This window comes from Pleurodeles waltl, chromosome 1_2 (assembly GCF_031143425.1).
Source record: "Pleurodeles waltl isolate 20211129_DDA chromosome 1_2, aPleWal1.hap1.20221129, whole genome shotgun sequence".
NCBI classification, from domain to species: Eukaryota; Metazoa; Chordata; class Amphibia; order Caudata; family Salamandridae; genus Pleurodeles; species Pleurodeles waltl.
Genome location: NC_090437.1, coordinates 179095878 through 179113231, shown reverse-complemented (window position 1 = coordinate 179113231; position 17354 = coordinate 179095878).

Sequence of the window (17354 nt, the reverse complement as noted above, 5' to 3'; positions counted from 1 at the left end):
GGCTTTGCACTCCCCAGGATGGAACAGTGGGCAAACCACCCACTGTTGAGACTTGTGAGACTGTGGCTTTGCACTCCCCAGGATGGAACAGTGGGCAAACCACCCACTGTAGAGACTTGTGAGACTGTGGCTTTGCACTCCCCAGGATACATCAATGGGCATGGAGCCCCGTCGTGGATGTGGCGTGGTGCTGTAATCTGGCTGCGGTGCCCCCCCCCCCCTTTCCCTTCCCCCTGAGGTGCCTGTTGTTTTTCTCTCTGATGCCCGGCAGTGTTCTCTCCGTTTGTGGACAGGTATCTTGTGTGGGCCTCGCCCATGCATTTTTGGCCTAGTGGTGCACAGACATTGAGATGTGCATATCTGCACTACTTCTCATACTGTATATACCTTTGTATGAGTTTATATATATCTGTATATAATTGACACATGTATATTGATACATTACAATGTTTGAACTGATTTCGTTTTGTGTTTGCATTCTTCCGGGGGGGGTTGGGGGTTGTTACTGTGATGTTTGTAAATGCATTGGTGTGTGTGTTGTAATATGCGAGGGTGGGGGTGGGGGTGTTGCATGTGTGTCCCCCTGACTGTCGCCTCCCCCCTATGTCGTAGGTGCAGTACTCACCGTTGTCTTCGCCGCCGCTGGTCTTCGTAGATGAGAAGGAAGAGAAGGGCAGGTAGGATTTGTAATTCTGGCTCCATGGTGTCCTCCTTCCTCGTGGGATGTGTTAAGGTGAGCGTTTTCCCATTGCAGAAACTGTTTCCGCCGTGTTTTTATCCACGGTGAATCCGCCCCAGAAAAGGTGGCGGATTGGCGGGTTGTGATACTATGGGCGGTACATTGTCTTCCGCCTGTCTGTTGGCGGTGACCGCTGCGCTGCTTGTCTGTACTGCCGTGGCGGTCGGAGTGTTAAAGTGGCAGTCTTTGTTGGCGGTTTCCGCCATGGTCATAATTCCCTTTTTTTGTCCGCCGGCCTGTTTGCGGTATTACCGCACCTTTAACACCGTCCGCCAGGGTTGTAATGACCCCCTCAGTGTCATATTTAGCCAACTTTAATCGGCTGGTCGCTGAGACATCCTGGCCTGAAGAAAAACAAGCGGCCTTGTTTTACAAGGGACTCAAAGAGGAGCTAAAAGATATCTTAGCGCAAATTGACCCGCAACCTACAGACGGTCAAGAATTAATAAACCTTGTCTTGAGGCTTGATCATCATTTAACAGAACAAAAAGGAAAGCGCAAAAAGACTGAAAAATATTCCTGGCATGTTCACGATAACAGAGACTCAAGAACTCCGAAACAAAGAACGCCGGAACCGATGGAAATTGGAACCATCAGGAGACCTTTGACCAAAGAGGAAAAGGACCTACGCAGAAAGAATGGACAATGTCTCTATTGTGGGCAGAAGGGTCATTTTGCCAAAGATTCTCCAATTAAACCAAAGAGCAAGCGAGGTCCAGTTCAGAAGATTTCAGGCAATGCACAAGTCGAGTTGGAAAACTAAAGCACCCAAGATGCAGAGAAGGGTTGCTTTTGGGTGTCACCGTGGACCCTTCACAATCTAGACATCTCAAACTGGGAATAAGAGTTCAGGTTAAGAAAAAGACCTATCTCAAGAAGGCTCTAGTCGATTCTGGGGCGACCGGGAACTTTGTTGACGCCCAATTGGTTCGTGCATGGGGGATCCCCTGTATTGAAAAGAAGACCCTAGAAATCATCCAGGCAGTCGATGGAAAACTCTTGCCTGGAGGTCTGGTAACTCTTCAGACTGTCCCCTTGTCGGTGATTTGTGAAGATAAAAATCTAAGAAACAAATATAAAGAGAAACTTATCCTTGACGTGATCCATGCTCTCCAGTATGGGATTATCCTTGGCTTGCCATGGTTAACTCATCACAATCCAGAGATTAATTGGGCAGAACGAAAGGTCATGTTCTCATCTGCGCTATGTAAAGAACAATGTCTCCAAAAGGTTCAAGTATCAAAAGTTTGCAACTCTTACATAGCTACTGCCGCAGAGAAAGAAGTTCAGTTGCCCAAACAGTATTCATCTTACGAAGATGTATTCGATGAGAAAGAAGCAGAGAACTTACCTCCTCATAGATCTTATGACTGTCAAATTGATCTAGTCCCAGGTGCGATACTTCCCAACTGTCGTGTGTATGCCCTGTCAGAACATGAAAATCAACATTTACGAAAATACCTAGATCAATTCTTGGAGAATGGTTTCATTCGCCCTTCTAAGTCTCCTGCAGCTTCACCTTTGTTTTTTGTTCCGAAGGCGGATGGAGAACTTTGAACTTGTATCGACTATAGGGGATTGAATAAAGTCACCATCAAGAATAAATATCCTTTGCCCCTAATTCCGGTCTTACTGGAGCAAGTAAAGAAAGCAAAAATCTACACGAAGCTTGATCTTCAAGGTGCTTACCATTTGGTCAGAATGAGAGAAGGTGAAGAGTGGAAAACAGCATTCAAGACAAGATATGGCCTTTTTTAATACACCATCATGCCTTTTGGTCTGTGTAATGCTCCGGCAGCATTTACATTTTTCTTGAATGACGTTCTTAGAGAGTACCTTGACATATTTGCCATAGTCTACATCGATGACATTTTGATCTACTCAGACAATGAAAATTAACATGTCCAACATGTCAAGAAAATTCTAGCAGCCCTTCGAAAGCACCATTTATACTGCAAACTAACCAAGTGCAAGTTTCATGTTACCACAGTTGAGTTTTTGGGGGTTATCCTTACCCCTCAAGGGATGGTGATGGCTGAAAAGAAAGTAAAGGCCGTATCTGATTGGCCCAGCCCAAAAACTGTTTGTGATGTACAATGTTTCCTGGGGTTTGCAAATTTTTACCGGAGATTCATAAATCATTTCTCCCAGACAGTGGCTCCAATCACTAAGGCCCTCATTCTGACCCTGGCGGGGCAGAGGGCAGAGGAAGCACCGCCAACAGGCTGGCGGTGCTTCCGGGGCATTCTGACAGAAAAGGGGAACTGGCGGTTTCCCGCCGGTTTTCCCCTGCCCCAGGGAATCCATGCAGCGCCGCCATGGTGATTCCGACCCCCTTCCCGCCAGCCTGGTTCTGGCGGTTTTCACCGCCAGAACCAGGCTGGCGGGAACGGTTGTCGTGGGGCCCCTGGGGGCCGCTGCAGTGCCCATGCCACTGGCATGGGCACTGCAGGGGGCCCCTAACAGGGCCCCAACAAGATTTTCAGTGTCTGCCAAGCAGACACTGAAAATCGCGATGGGTGCAACTGCACCCATCGCACCCCTTCCACTCCGCCGGCTCCATTCGGAGCCGGCATCCTCATGGAAGGGGGTTTCCCGCTGGGCTGGCGGGCGGCCTTCTGGCGGTCGCCCGCCAGCCCAGCGGGAAACTCAGAATTACCGCGGCGGTCTTTTGACCGCGCAGCGGTCTTCTGACGGCGGTACTTTGGCAGGCGGCCTCCGCCGCCCGCCAAAGTCAGAATGAGGCCCTAAGTTATTAAGAAAGAAGGAGAAATGTGCATGGTCCCCAGAAGCTGACCAAGCCTTTTCAATTTTGAAAGAAGCTTTCTCCACTGCCCCAGTCTTGACTCGTCCTGACGCGGAGCGACCCTTCATAGTGGAAGTTGATGCTTCAGATGTGGCAATAGGAGCAGTCTTGTCGCAACGAAACAAGGACACTGGTCAACTTCATCCTGTAGCTTACATGTCTCGGAAGTTGAATGAAGCCAAACAGAACTATGTAATTGCAGAAAAAGAGCTTCTGGCGATTCGTGACGTCTTTAAAGAATGGAGACATCATTTGTTGGGTGCCAAATACACTGCCACGGTATACACGGATCATCGTAATCTTCAAATCATGAGTTCCGCCAGACTTTTGACTCCTCAGCAATTACGCTGGATGCTGTTTTTTGATGAATTTGATTTTGTGGTAACCTTCCGGCTGGGAAAAGATAATCGCAAAGCTGGTGCCTTGTCCCGCCAAGAGTCTACCACGTTGCCTGCAGTTCAAACCTCCAGAGCTATCATTGCTCCTGACGAAGTCCTATGTATCATAAAAACAGATGTTTTCTTTGAAGACATCCGCAATTCTTTCACTATTGAGAAATGGCAGACATGGGCCCAAGTAGATCCCAAAAGGTAAATCAAGCAAGGACTACCTTTTCATGACTCTCGTTTGTTTGTGCCCACTACCAAACTTCGCAAGATAGTGTTTCATTGGTTGCATGTTATACCTATGGCAGGTCACCCAGGTACTCCTAAAACTCTTGAATTAATCCAATGCTATTTTTGGTGGCCCACCCTAACAAAAGATGTAAAAACAATGGTAAACAACTGCAAAGTCTGTGCCCGCTCTAAAACAAGTCATTCAAAACCGAAAGGGTTGTTACACCCACTCCCAACCCCAAGTCGTCCGTGGGAGCACATTTCTTTAGACTTTCTTACCGGTCTGCCAGTGGTTCAACAGCATTCAGTAATTCTGGTGGTAGTAGATAGTTTCACGAAATATGGACATTTCATAGCCTGTAAGAAATTGCCCACCTCCAGTGAACTGGCAACTATTTTACTGAATAGAGTGGTTCGTTATCATGGACTGCCAAAAATGATCCTCTCCGATCGGGGTCGCAATTTGCCTCCAATTTCTGGAAGACATGGTGAAAAACACTCCAAGTGACATCTACACTATCTACCAGCCACCATCCTCAAACAGATGGTAAAACGGAGAGACTAAATCAGACTTTGAAGCAATACCTAAGTGCTTACGCTGAAAAAGCTCTTCATTCTTGGACATCAATGCTCTGGTTAGCTGAGTTAGCCTACAATAACTCATTCCACACTTCTACTGGCGTTACACCTTTTTTTGGCTTGTTTGGCTATCATCCTGACACCTTGCCCATCACAATCCCTCAAGAAAGTTCTCTTACTCCAGCTGTGTCAGAAACCATTCAACATTTGCATCAAACCCAGAAATTGATTCAACAGCATTTAGAAAAGGCCAAACAAAAATACAAAAAGCATCATGACAAGAAACATTGTGAGGGACCGCAGTATCACCCAGGTGACAAAGTGTGGCTTTCCACAAAACATATAGACTTCAAGAAGAAACACATGTTCAACCCCAAATTCATAGGTTCTTACACTGTCCTTCAGCAAATCAATCCTGTGAACTATAAACTGCAATTGCCAAGATCATTGTGGATTCATCCAGTGTTCCACACTTCCCTCTTGAAAAAGGCAGTCCAGAAGGTCCGCCCTAATCCAGCTCCAGTTCTAGTACAGGGGGAAGAAGAATACGAAGTCAAGAAAGTGTTGGATTCTAAATTGAGAGGGCGTAACCTATGGTACTGAGGGGCATATTTATACTCTGTTTGCGCCGGAATTGCGTCGTTTTTTTTTACGCAATTCCGACGCAAAACTAACTCCATATTTATACTTTGGCGTTAGACGCGTCTAGCGCCAAAGTCCATGGAGTTTGCGTCATTTTTTAGCGTGGACACCTACTTTGCGTTAATGATATGCAAGGTAGGCGTTCCCGTCTAAAAAAGTGACTCCGAGGCATGTGCGCCGTATTTACACTCCCGGGCAAAAATGTCGCCCGGGAGTGGGCGGGTCAAAAGAAATGACGTCCAGCCGCTTTTGCGTAGTTTTTTAGCGCCTGGTCAGGGCAGGCGTTAAGGGACCTGTGGGCTCGGAAGGAGCCCAGAGGTGCCCTCCCATGCCCCCAGGGACCCCCCCTGTCACCTTTTCCCACCCCAGGAGGATGCCTAAGGATGGAGGGACCCATCCCAGGGAACATAAGGTAAGTTCAGGTAAGTATTTTTTTTATTATTTTTTTGTGGCATAGGGGGGCCTGATTTGTGCCCCCCTACATGCCACTATGCCCAATGGCCATGCCCAGGGGACAGAAGTCCCCTGGGCATGGCCATTGGGCAAGGGGGCATGACTCCTGTCTTTGCTAAGACAGGAATAATTTCAATGGGGGTTGGGAGTCGAAAAAAATGGCGCAAATCGGGTTGAGGCGATAATTTTGCCTCAGCCTGACTTGCCCCATTTTTTGGCGCCCAAGCTCCATATTCCCCTACGCCGGCGCTGCCTGGTGTACGTCATTTTTTTTTACGCACACCAGGCAGCGTCGCCGGCTAACGCCGGCTAACGTCATTGAATAAATGCGGCGCCCGCATGGCGCTTCAGAATAGCGTTAGCCGGCGTTAGATTTTTTGACGCACAACTGCGTCGAAAAGTATAAATATGGCCCTTAATCTCATGGAAAGGTTATGGCCCTGAAAGTGACCCGTGGGTTTCTGCATCTGATATCCATGCTCCAGCACTTGTGAGGCGTTTTCATCGTCTCAATCCAGACAAACCAGGCCCTAGAGCGCGTCTAGAGAGAGGGGAATACTGTCAACATCAGGGCAGTGCATGCTCTACGGGCGACTAGAATGCAAAAACCTAGCAATTTAAAGCTAACATAATTTATGCATTGTGCTGATATGATGTTGTTTAACCTTTTGCATTGCAAAGTTTAATCTTGAAGACTTATGTTCAGCATGCATATAAATACTATTCACATGTGATGTACTGTTGCAAGCTTTCAGACTGTGTCAGGGTGTGGTCCCCTTCCAGGGCCTTCTAGAAGTTTTCCCTGCAGCATGCCTGGGTGTGGTTTGTGGGCTGGGCCAAGACTCTATATAACGGAGCCAGCCCAGCTCCACGTGCTCACTATTCAGAGGTCCCAGTGCAGAGCAGCAGCAACTTCTTGAGCTCCTGTTCCGGTGGCCTACTTTGATCTTCCAGGCCCCTGCCCTTCATTCTACATTGGTGATCCTTAATCAGGGCAGTAAGACGGAGGTTGGGCTGGGCCCCCAACCCCATTATCGAGGACACTTGAATTCTTGAGCCTAATTCTTGCATGATAAACAAATTACTCTTGCGCGTGTGAATGTGCGATTGGGTGTTTCGTGGCATTTGCATGCTGTTACTAGAATCGGCAAGACGCGCGATTCTTTCTCTGTGTTTAATTCTTGTTATTCATTGTGCGCTACCATTTCTTGACAGTTACATGGTGGCCTTCGGATCGGCAAAACGCACAATTAATTTTCTTGTGCTTTAACATTGATATTCATTGTGCGCTACCATTCCTTGGTAGTTACATGGTGGCCTTCGAATCGGCAAGATGCGCAATTCTTTCCTCGTGCTTAATTCATGTTATTCATTGTGCACTACCATTCCTTGGCAGTTACATGGTGGCATTCGAATCAGCAAGACGCGCAATTTGTTTTCTAGTGATTTAACCCTTGATATTCATTGCACGCTACCATTCCTTGGCAGTTATATGGTGGCATTCGAATCGGCAAGAAGCGTGATTCTTTCCTCGTGCTTAATTCATGTTATTCATTGTGCGCTACCATTCCTTGGCAGTTACATGGTGGCGTTCGAATCGGCAAGACGCACAATTCTTTCCTCGTGCTTAATTCATGTTATTCATTGTGTGCTTCCATTCCTTGGCAGTTACATGGTGGCATTCGAATCGGCAAGACGCGCAATTCTTTCCTCGTGCTTAATTCATGTTATTCATTGTGCGCTACCATTCATTAGCCGTTACATGGTGGCATTCGAATCAGCAAGACGCGCAATTCTTTTCTCATGCTTAATTCATGCTATTCATTGTGCGCTACCATTCTAAGGCAGTTGCTTGGTAGTACTCGAGTTTGACAAGTCGTGTGATTTCTTCCTTGAATCTACGTTGTGTTATTCATGGTGCACAATCCTTCTATGGTGTTTACTACCTATGTGAAGATCTGCAATGTGCGCAATTCATGTTCCAACATTTTGAGAGAAGAAAAAGGCCAGAGTTCTAGATGTAATGTTGTGTGTTCCTAATATGTATTCTCAAAAAGGATTCATATGATGGGTCAGAACTTATTTAGATTGTTTTCCTGATTCTCATGCAAAGGAAAGTACTTGAATTTGAAAGTTTCATTTAACCTCTCTTGATTCCCTCACAGGTATCCAGTCATCTTGAAGCCTAGTCATTTTAAGTCTATTCATAGGTTGTTCATGTTTTCAGAATGACGATGCTTAGAGTCATTGCCTAATACTGATTTTCATGAGATGTAATTTTGATGTTGTGTGTTTTAACCTTTTGCTTCCTACAGGTCTCCTTCCCAGCTGTTCCCTTCCTAATCCCCTTTTCCCCACTTGGACTCTCTTAGACTCTGAGACAAATCTAATCAGAGTATTAGAGATGCCTTGTGGTGGAAGTGTTGGGAACGTGCACAGACCCTGAGGATCTGGTGACTCTGACAATGCAGATAAATTAGAATTCACCTTTTTCTTCCCCACTCATAAATCTAAATCTAGGATTGGCTACATCTTTTTGACACCCCACTTACTTACAGCTCTAGTGTATGCTGAAATTGGCTCTATATTAATATTAATTGACATAGAAACTATACCCAGAACTCATAGGTCAAGAAGAGTGCGTTTTAATAAATATTTGTTGAAAGATCAGATTTTTGTAGAACATTTTGAAAATTTCCTTGAAGAATATTTTGAATCTAACCTTACCTCAATTTTGCAGTTCCATATCATTTGGGATGCTTTTAAGGCCACGGCTAGAGGCTTTATTATTGATTATGTGGCCAAGAAGAGGAAAAAGCTTCTTACAGACTCTGCACTTCTTATTTCATCTATTAAGAGTCTTGAACATAAATATTATACTTCAAATAATGCTGACACTCTTAAACTTCTCATTTAAGCCAAGCTGGATTTTAATAAAAAAAATCAACTGAAGAAGCCTCTGGCACACTTTTGCGGGTACATTTTAAGTTCCATGGTGGACATAACAAAGCCGGCAAACTGCTCGCAAAATAGCTCAAGGTTAAATCCCAAAAATCAAACATTATAGATGAATAAGGTTTCAATCACTTCATGGATAAGGAAATCTTACAATGCTTTTCTGACTTTTATCGTAATCTTTATACACCTGAAGCAGCCCTTGACTCCTTTTTGATTTGCTCCCACCTCATCCTCATCAATCACAGGACTTCTCTTCTTTAGATAAAGAAATATCTTTGCAGGATATTAAGATTGCTTTGACCAAGCTACCTAAAGACAAAGCTATCTCAGTTTCTCCCACGTTCTCCTTCCATATTTGCATTCATTATATTATTATTTTCCTCATAATGGCAAAGCTCAAGGCACATTTTCTGAAGTAATGCTCTTCCTTATTCCCAAAAAAGACAAAGATCTTTCCCTTTATACCAATTATTGACCTATTTCTCTGATTAACTTAGATTGTAAACTATTTGCGAAGATTTTAACACTTCAAATTAACCAGATTATTCCTGGCACAGAACAAACTGGTTTTGTTAAAGGCAGATATATCACTGATAATTCTCAAACTATATTAAACATATTACATTTAGCTTCTAAAAGTTCCACGCCCTTGGCTGCTATTGCTTTAGATGCTGAAAAAGCATTTGATTGTGTTAATTGTTTTTTTTTTTATGCAGGCCCTTAAATGGTACGGCTTTGGTTCTGGAATCTTAAACTACATATATATATACTTTAATCTTCCCCATCGCCTTCAATTTTTTAAAATGGTATTCAATCCTCTTAATTTTCTCTTCATCGAGGTACCAGGCAGGGGTGTCCACTATCACCGTTATTATTCATCTTATCTCTGGAACCCCCTTTACATTCACTGAGACATTCTCCTTCTTTCACTGGTTTTGTACATAAAGATCTGCATATCAAATGTACTGCCTATGCGGACAATATTATTTCATATATTTCCAATCCACAGACATCGTTACCTGCATTTGCAGATCTCCTAAACATTTATTCTCATCTTTCAGGTTATAAATTAAACTTCAGTAAATCTGAAGTACTTCACCTACATAATTGTTTCTCAAATATATTTTTGTAGGGACCGATTTTAAATGGCAAACCAAATATAGAAAATGCCTAGGTATTAAATATACTTCTTCTATTACAACAACTATTCAGATTAATATGGAAGATAGTCCTCAGAAAATTCATAATATGTCAGACATATGGTCTCCCCTTTATCTGTCCCGGTGAGGTAGGTTGGAATCAATTAAAATGATGATGCTCCTGGTTATTAATTTCTATTTGACCATGTTACCGGTTAAAATACCTTTGAAATTATTTAAACTGCTTAGTAGCATATTGATAAAGTTCCTATGGAACTAAGGGAAAGCGCGTATATCTCTATCCTCCTTATGCTATCCTAAAGAAATAGGTTGAGTTAATTTTCCTAATCTTCACCAATACCATTCTTCATTTTGACTAAAACTCATTTTACCTTATGTCTATTCTTCTAGCAACCTCTCCTTTCTGATCTAGTACAGATTGTAAAACATTATGATTTCCCCATTTCATTTTCAGTCCTTAGCTTATTTGTCATATTCTCCCAGAATGTCACACACTCTATTTCGATCATCTTTCCATTCTTTACTAAAACCTTTATCATATCTACATACTTTTCTGTACTCCTCCATTTGGCATAAAAAAAATATGAAATTATTCAATCATACTCCCTTCTGGAAAGAGTGGATGGATAAAGGAATTATACAAGTCAAATAATTATTTCACAACATGCAACCACTCTCTCCTTCTAACATTCAATCCAATTTAAATCTTTCAGCCACCCACATGTTAAAATAGCAATCTTTAAGTACTTTTGTTACACAACAAATGCATATCTTATCACAGAACACCACAACGTCAACTCCTCTCTCCCTCTCCAAATATAATACAGCTCTCTTTAAACTCTGCTAATCTTGCTCTAATACACCTAATACACCAGGTACCTATTTGCATTCATTCTTCCAATATTCCAACCATTGCTTCTATTTGGCGTAGGATATGTAATATCATTGCGCATATATGTAGTATTGACTTTCCTTTTGACATTATCAATATTTTTTGGGGAAGCTCTTCGCCTATTTGGATTGGCGCCCATAAAATGGGTCATTTTGTTGATTTTCTCATTGCTTTAGCTTTCCAGATTATCACTGTGAACTGGAAAGATGCCACTAATGTTACCGTCAACAGATGGTGGACTTTACTTTGCCATCATCATAGGCTTGAAAGAGCATCTGTTAATTCCACAAGGCAACTCCTTTCAAAAGACTCCTTCTGTCTCCTCTTACTACAAATCAATTTAGTTTCAAATTAAGAATTTTGTTTTCCGGCCACCATGAAATAATATTTTATGTTAAAATTATATTAGTTAATTGGTTGTTTTACTATTTATAACAATATGATAATTATTATGTTATCCAAGTTATCACTATCTCTGGTAAAAGATGTTCTATTTTTATCTTTTTCTTTTCTCTTTCTCTCTCATCTTCTTTTTGCTACTTTCATTCTTTTTCTTCCTTCATTGAAAAATACAAAATATAAAATGCTGTTATAATAATGGTATATTTTATATCCATTACTTACCTTTTATAACTAATAATATTCTTCCACACCATTTATTAATGTTTTATCTATTGTACTTTCTTGTATTATCATTTGACGTCAGTTTTAATTCTGTAGTAAGATTTTGTACCTCTTTGGTAAATTGTATCTTTAAATAAAGCATTCTTAAACTAAAAAAAGATGGAAACAATTATCTATCTGAGAGACACTTTGCTCAAAGCTACTGAATGGTGCAGCAGGACCTCGAGATGCATATTATATGATTCCCTTGCACAAACAATGCAGGAAATCCCTGCAGTTTCAATGGAAAGATATGTTTTACCGTTACAAATCTTTTCCCTTTAGTCCTTCATCAGCACCATGGTACTTCAAGAAAGTTTTGAGACCAGTAATAGATCATTTATGAACTCAAGGAATGAGACTGACATTCTACCTTGATGACTACCTCATTTAGCTCAGGAAAGATACTTTCTGCAAGATCAGCGGACAGAATTCTTAGATCTGCTACGGAGACAACACAAATGGAATTCTAATGTTTCTTTATTGATTCCTACAAGGCTCATCTACAACTACCTCAAAATTAGTGATACTGATAAAAAAAGATTCATCAAGTTCTGAATATAACTACCCCAAGATAAAGTGATACTAATAAAAAGGAGATTCATCAAGTTCTGAATATGTCTTCTTTATCTCTCAGAATACTATCTCACTTGGTAGGTCTATTGGTATTTTCCATATAAGCCATTTTCCCAGCCCACTCCATTTTCAGGCCCTTCAGACGCTAAAAATGTGTCATCTGAATCAAGGTCTTTCTTATTCAGACACAATAGATTTGGATCAAGAATCCCGATCAAAACTTCAGTGGTGGCTAGAATATTTAGATGTGTAGAATGGCAAAGCCATATTTTCTTGCACCCCAGATCATGTATTAAAATCTGATGCAAGTTGGAGAGATTGTGGTGCAAGACACAGTTAGTTCTAACTGGTGGTACATGGTCACAGCAGATGTCATTCCCGCACATAAACTGTCTAGCGATGCTTGAAGGCTCCTTGGTAATCCAAAGTTTTGCAAAGAAAGCTGTGCCATCCTTTTGCATAATAACAATCTGTCAGCAGTAAAATATAGCAATCATCTGGAAGGAACAAATTCCAAATTCTCAGAAGAATTAGCCAAAACGTTTTGGGAGTTTTAGCTTCAGAAGAAACTCTCAGATCAAGTTGAATATCTTCTGCTTCATTCTTTTTACTGTTGGAAATCATACTCACAAGCAATGAATGCTTTTCTTCAAGATTGGTCTCATTATTTTTTAAACTATTCATTATGATATCACAAGCATTAGCAAAGGTTTGAAGATAAAAGTGCTAATTCTGTCCCTTTTGGTAGACACAGTCTTGATTCCCTAAGAATCTAGAGTTATCAATAGTTTATCCAATCCTAATGCCATCCTTTCCCAGTTTATTGATGAATCCACAAGGACATTTTCACAAAATGATCCTCAATCAATCTCTGGTTTTGGTGGCATGGAAGGTTTCGGGTCAGCCTAGAGCACTCCATGAATTTTGGCAGAGACTGCTAAACTAATATGGCAGGCTTGGGGCCACCAGAACACTAAAGCTTACAGAGCCAGCAGCTCAAACAGCATGGAATGGCTGGTGTTTGGGCAGAAATTCAGAGCCCTTTTAAGCAGATTCTGTGTTAGTGGTAAATCTTTTAGCTTTCCTGCCATCACAAGGGAAAGCATACAGGACTAAAAATAAACACCTAAAGTTCTGCAGAGCATGTCAGAGTGAATGGTAGGCCTGTGAAATTAGTACTGATTAGAGTGCCATTTGCTTTTCTGACCATCTGGTGCCGAAGTATAATCATATGTGGGACATTCATTTGCTTTTGATATTATTCTTTGATTAGCCAGATGACAGTGTTATATCTTTAAAATTTTCCGCCGCCAAATTTACAGTTATCTGTGTTTAGTTTCATTGAAACGTTGGCCTGATGTAAAAGCCTTGGATCTTTCTTCTGTGCAATGCACTTCTTCAGGTATTTGCTTTAATGTTAGTAGAAGAACAAAGACTAACTTTATGACGGTTTATTATCTTTATTTTCTTTTTCAGCTCAAACTTTTTGTAGGAAATTGTTAAAAAGCAGGTATTGAGAAAACTGTAAATCTGAATGTAACACCTGTGGTTCTAGTTGTAATCTGTTTTGGGAAAACCCATGAACCGTTCTCATCCCCCACTTTAGCCCGTAGGGTTAGATGGATCATGAGCCTAGCTGGCATCAACATCAGTGCTTTCGGAGCCTATTCAACTAGTGGAGCGAACGCGTCTAAGGCCTTATGGACTACGGCTGCTGTTTGCGCGTCATTCTCAGATCTGCAAATTGTTTTGTCTCAGCCATCAGAACTTTTAATTGCTAACCGATTCCTCAGGTTGCTAAACCTGTTGTTTCAAAGCTTTAAACAAGCATAATATGAACCTCAGTCTTGCAATATAATGGAGATTTTCCTACCTTGGAGATTTTATTAAAGACATGGAGGCAAGTATTATCCCAACACTTTTTGATAACTTTAATGCACTCCCTTTTTTCAGTGCCTGTCAAAAAGAATTCCTGATCAACTTGATATGTGCATCTTGGACATATAAGTCTACTCGGAGGACAAACTCTTCCACCAAACAAAGACATGGCTGTTTTTCGGCTTCTGCTACTAAGCATACATATGACTGGCCTCTCCCACTGGACACAGACAGAAACTTCTTTGCTATGTTGATGGGTTGTACAAATGTTGGAATTACTGTTCCTATATTTTACAATTTTTGACTCAGATCTCACAAGAAAAGATGACTAGTTACTCTCAGTCAAGAAAGTTAATTAACTGAGGGAATGCTTATTAGTTCAATGGAAGTGAGATTCTTGATTTATCTTGGCTGCTGTCAAAATAAAGCAAGGAAAGAATGCATTGTATTCATCTCTGTGTTTTTAATAAACTCATAACTTCCCTTTACTAAAAGCTAGGAAAATCTCAATAGTGCTGCTCAGTGATGTTGGTACAACTATGGTAGTAAAGCCCATCTTTAATGTTCTATCTAAAATTAAATAAACTGTTTTAAAATCTAAAAATCTGCCAGTGATAGGTTTATTTATGAAGGGCTTAGAGTAGACCGCATGTGACAGTTTTACATACTCACTGACTTCCTTCAGAATTTAGAGAACGGTGCGGTAAAACAATTAATGCAAATCTCACGTTTCTGATACTACAGTCATATACCATAATCATATTGTGGTAATACTGTATCACAGCACTGAATAACTGTACAAATCCACCATCAGCAAATGGCTGCTAATAACAATCTGCATAAAAATGTGCAAAAATGTGTATGTCCTGATTTATTCCAATATAACCCCAGCTTCTGACTTCTGTTGGGTGCTGATCTCTCTCTCAGTCTCAGGCTGAGGCTTGAGGAGTGGATGAAAGCTTTAGTAATGTGCTGAAGCTGGTTTACTTGGTGGCCTTCTAGATTAATCCAGGTCCTATTCTGAGGGCTATCCTGAGCTTGGGTGGATCCAATTACATAAAAGAATGTCAGCAACAGGAAAAGAGGATGGCACTAACGCTTAATGGGAACCTGTTGTGACCTAGCCGTGGCCCACTAACCCCATAGGAAGGCACCTGAGGAACGCATGATGTTCATTGTCTACATATCCTGAAGGAGCAGATGGGTCTGTATCAGGGTTTCCTGGACACTTTAAGAGGAGCTCATTTTGCTGGTTCTTTTTCTCAGACCTTTTTGTCCACACAGTCTGTGTCAGTTGAACGAGGATGCTGAAGAGACCCAGCCCCTCAGATGCCAGTGTATGGTAGCTGGTATACTGCTACCTGTGATTACTGCACAGATTCATCCGGGGGCAAGCTGGCAGTCTCCACTTACTGGCCCTTTAAGGAGATCAGAGGGAGCCTTGTTCAAGAGTATCAGCCAACGGAATGCATATCTATTGAGGAAGGGACAAAGCAACGCGGGAAAGACTACTTAGTAGAGTGTAGTTGAATATGGTTGTGTGTCTCTGTTTGAAAAAAATTTGTGTTACTGTTTTAAAGGCGAGGCTTTTCCATTCTTGGCTGAGAATCTCTTAAGTTAACTTGCAGGTGATGAGCTCTGAGGTGCAGCTTTTCCTCTTGGTCACTTCATTTGAACCTGACAGCTTTCTTTCTACCCTATTGCATACAGCTGGGATCCAAGAGTACCAAACTACTGAACTCCATCATTCCTACCAGCACTCCAACATCTGGGAGCGACTCCACTTGTTCAGCTCAAAAGGCAGTTTAGACCCTTTTGCAACAGGGCACGATTCACTACATCTGATCATCTAAACACACCAACAGACTTCAAAAATAAAACAGAATTGTACTCTGGTCGTGGGAAGTTCAACTTCTTCAGGTTATCCTTCAATAGGGAACTGTTGTTTATTGCTTTGCAAGTAGCAGGCAGGGATAACCAAGTTTCTTTCTCTCTTTTTAAGGGCCTTTGTATGAGTACCCCGCGTAATTCAGATAGAGCTCAAAATGCTGACATCTTGGGACGAAACACAGTGGGAAAAGCATGCAGGGGTTAGTCTAAGAACACCAATACCTGCATATTAGTACCAAAAAAATATTTCCCTGTCCCCAGAACTACTTGGACTCCCCCCAAGTAGTAAGGGGGTGCAGATTACTAAAGGGCACTATAATGAGACCTCAAGGGCCAAATTTATCAAACTGTGCACGCAATGCAATGCAGCAAGACATCTTGCTGCACTGAGTGAAAAAGAGAGAGCAGGAATGCACCATATTTAACATTATATGGCCTAATCCTGTCATCTACTTGTGCTGGAGCACAATGTGCTGCCTTGCAACAACACAGGCACCCTTGAACCATGGTGCAAAGGTGCCTGCATTGCTGGCAGGATTGTTTTTGTGCAAGAAGGTGCGCCTTCCTGCACAAAAACAATCCTCTGAGGCTTTTTCCTCTTTCCACACAGAATGCAGCACACTTAGAAAGAGGACAAAACAAGGAGAAATACCGATATTTTTCTTTGTTACGCCTCCCATGGGAAGGCGTATTATTGCAGAGTGTCGAGTTGCAGGGGTTGGATTTACCATCTGTTCCATTTATGGGTCTGATTTAGATGAAGCAGTTGTTCTGGAGGAGTCAGTGGTGAAATTGACTACTTGGCCTACTCCGTTGATAGTGTGTGGGGATTTTAATTTGCACTTGGATGTCAGTAGAAATCAAGGCTCTAACTATCAGGGTAGCAAACCACAGGGTTATACAGCAATGCAACACATTATGGGCAGCCACAGGTTGGTAGATATTTGAGACAGAAATAATGCTTCGGATCCTGGCTATACTTATTATTTAAGCTCCCATCAAAAATATGTCAGGTTGGATTATTTTTTTATTTCCACTGGGCTGGTGGTGAAGGCCACTATTAGGAGACCCTATAAATTTTGTCTGATCACAATCCACTAGTTTTAGAATTATCAGATGTTGGAGTTGGTAGGAGCCACAGTATGTGAAAATTTGACAGAAAATTACTTTTGGATGCTAACTATTTTACTCAAATGAAAAAATAGACAACCAACTTTCTTGAAATCAACAGAAATAGCGCACCAGGAGGGATGGTCTGGGATGCATTAAAAGTCGGAATAAGAGGGGAAACTATTACTATTGTCTCATACAACAAGAAACAGCAGGCTGAGGAGATTAAGGAGTTATATGTGGAATTGGCTGAGCTATAAACTCAGCATATGGAGAGGATTACCTCAGGCTATGATGGATCTGAAGGACAACAAAAGATAGCAGTTGCCAAGGCTAGGATTAATTGTTATCATGCTCAGAAGTTGGCTGAAATATGTCAGACATGTAAAAC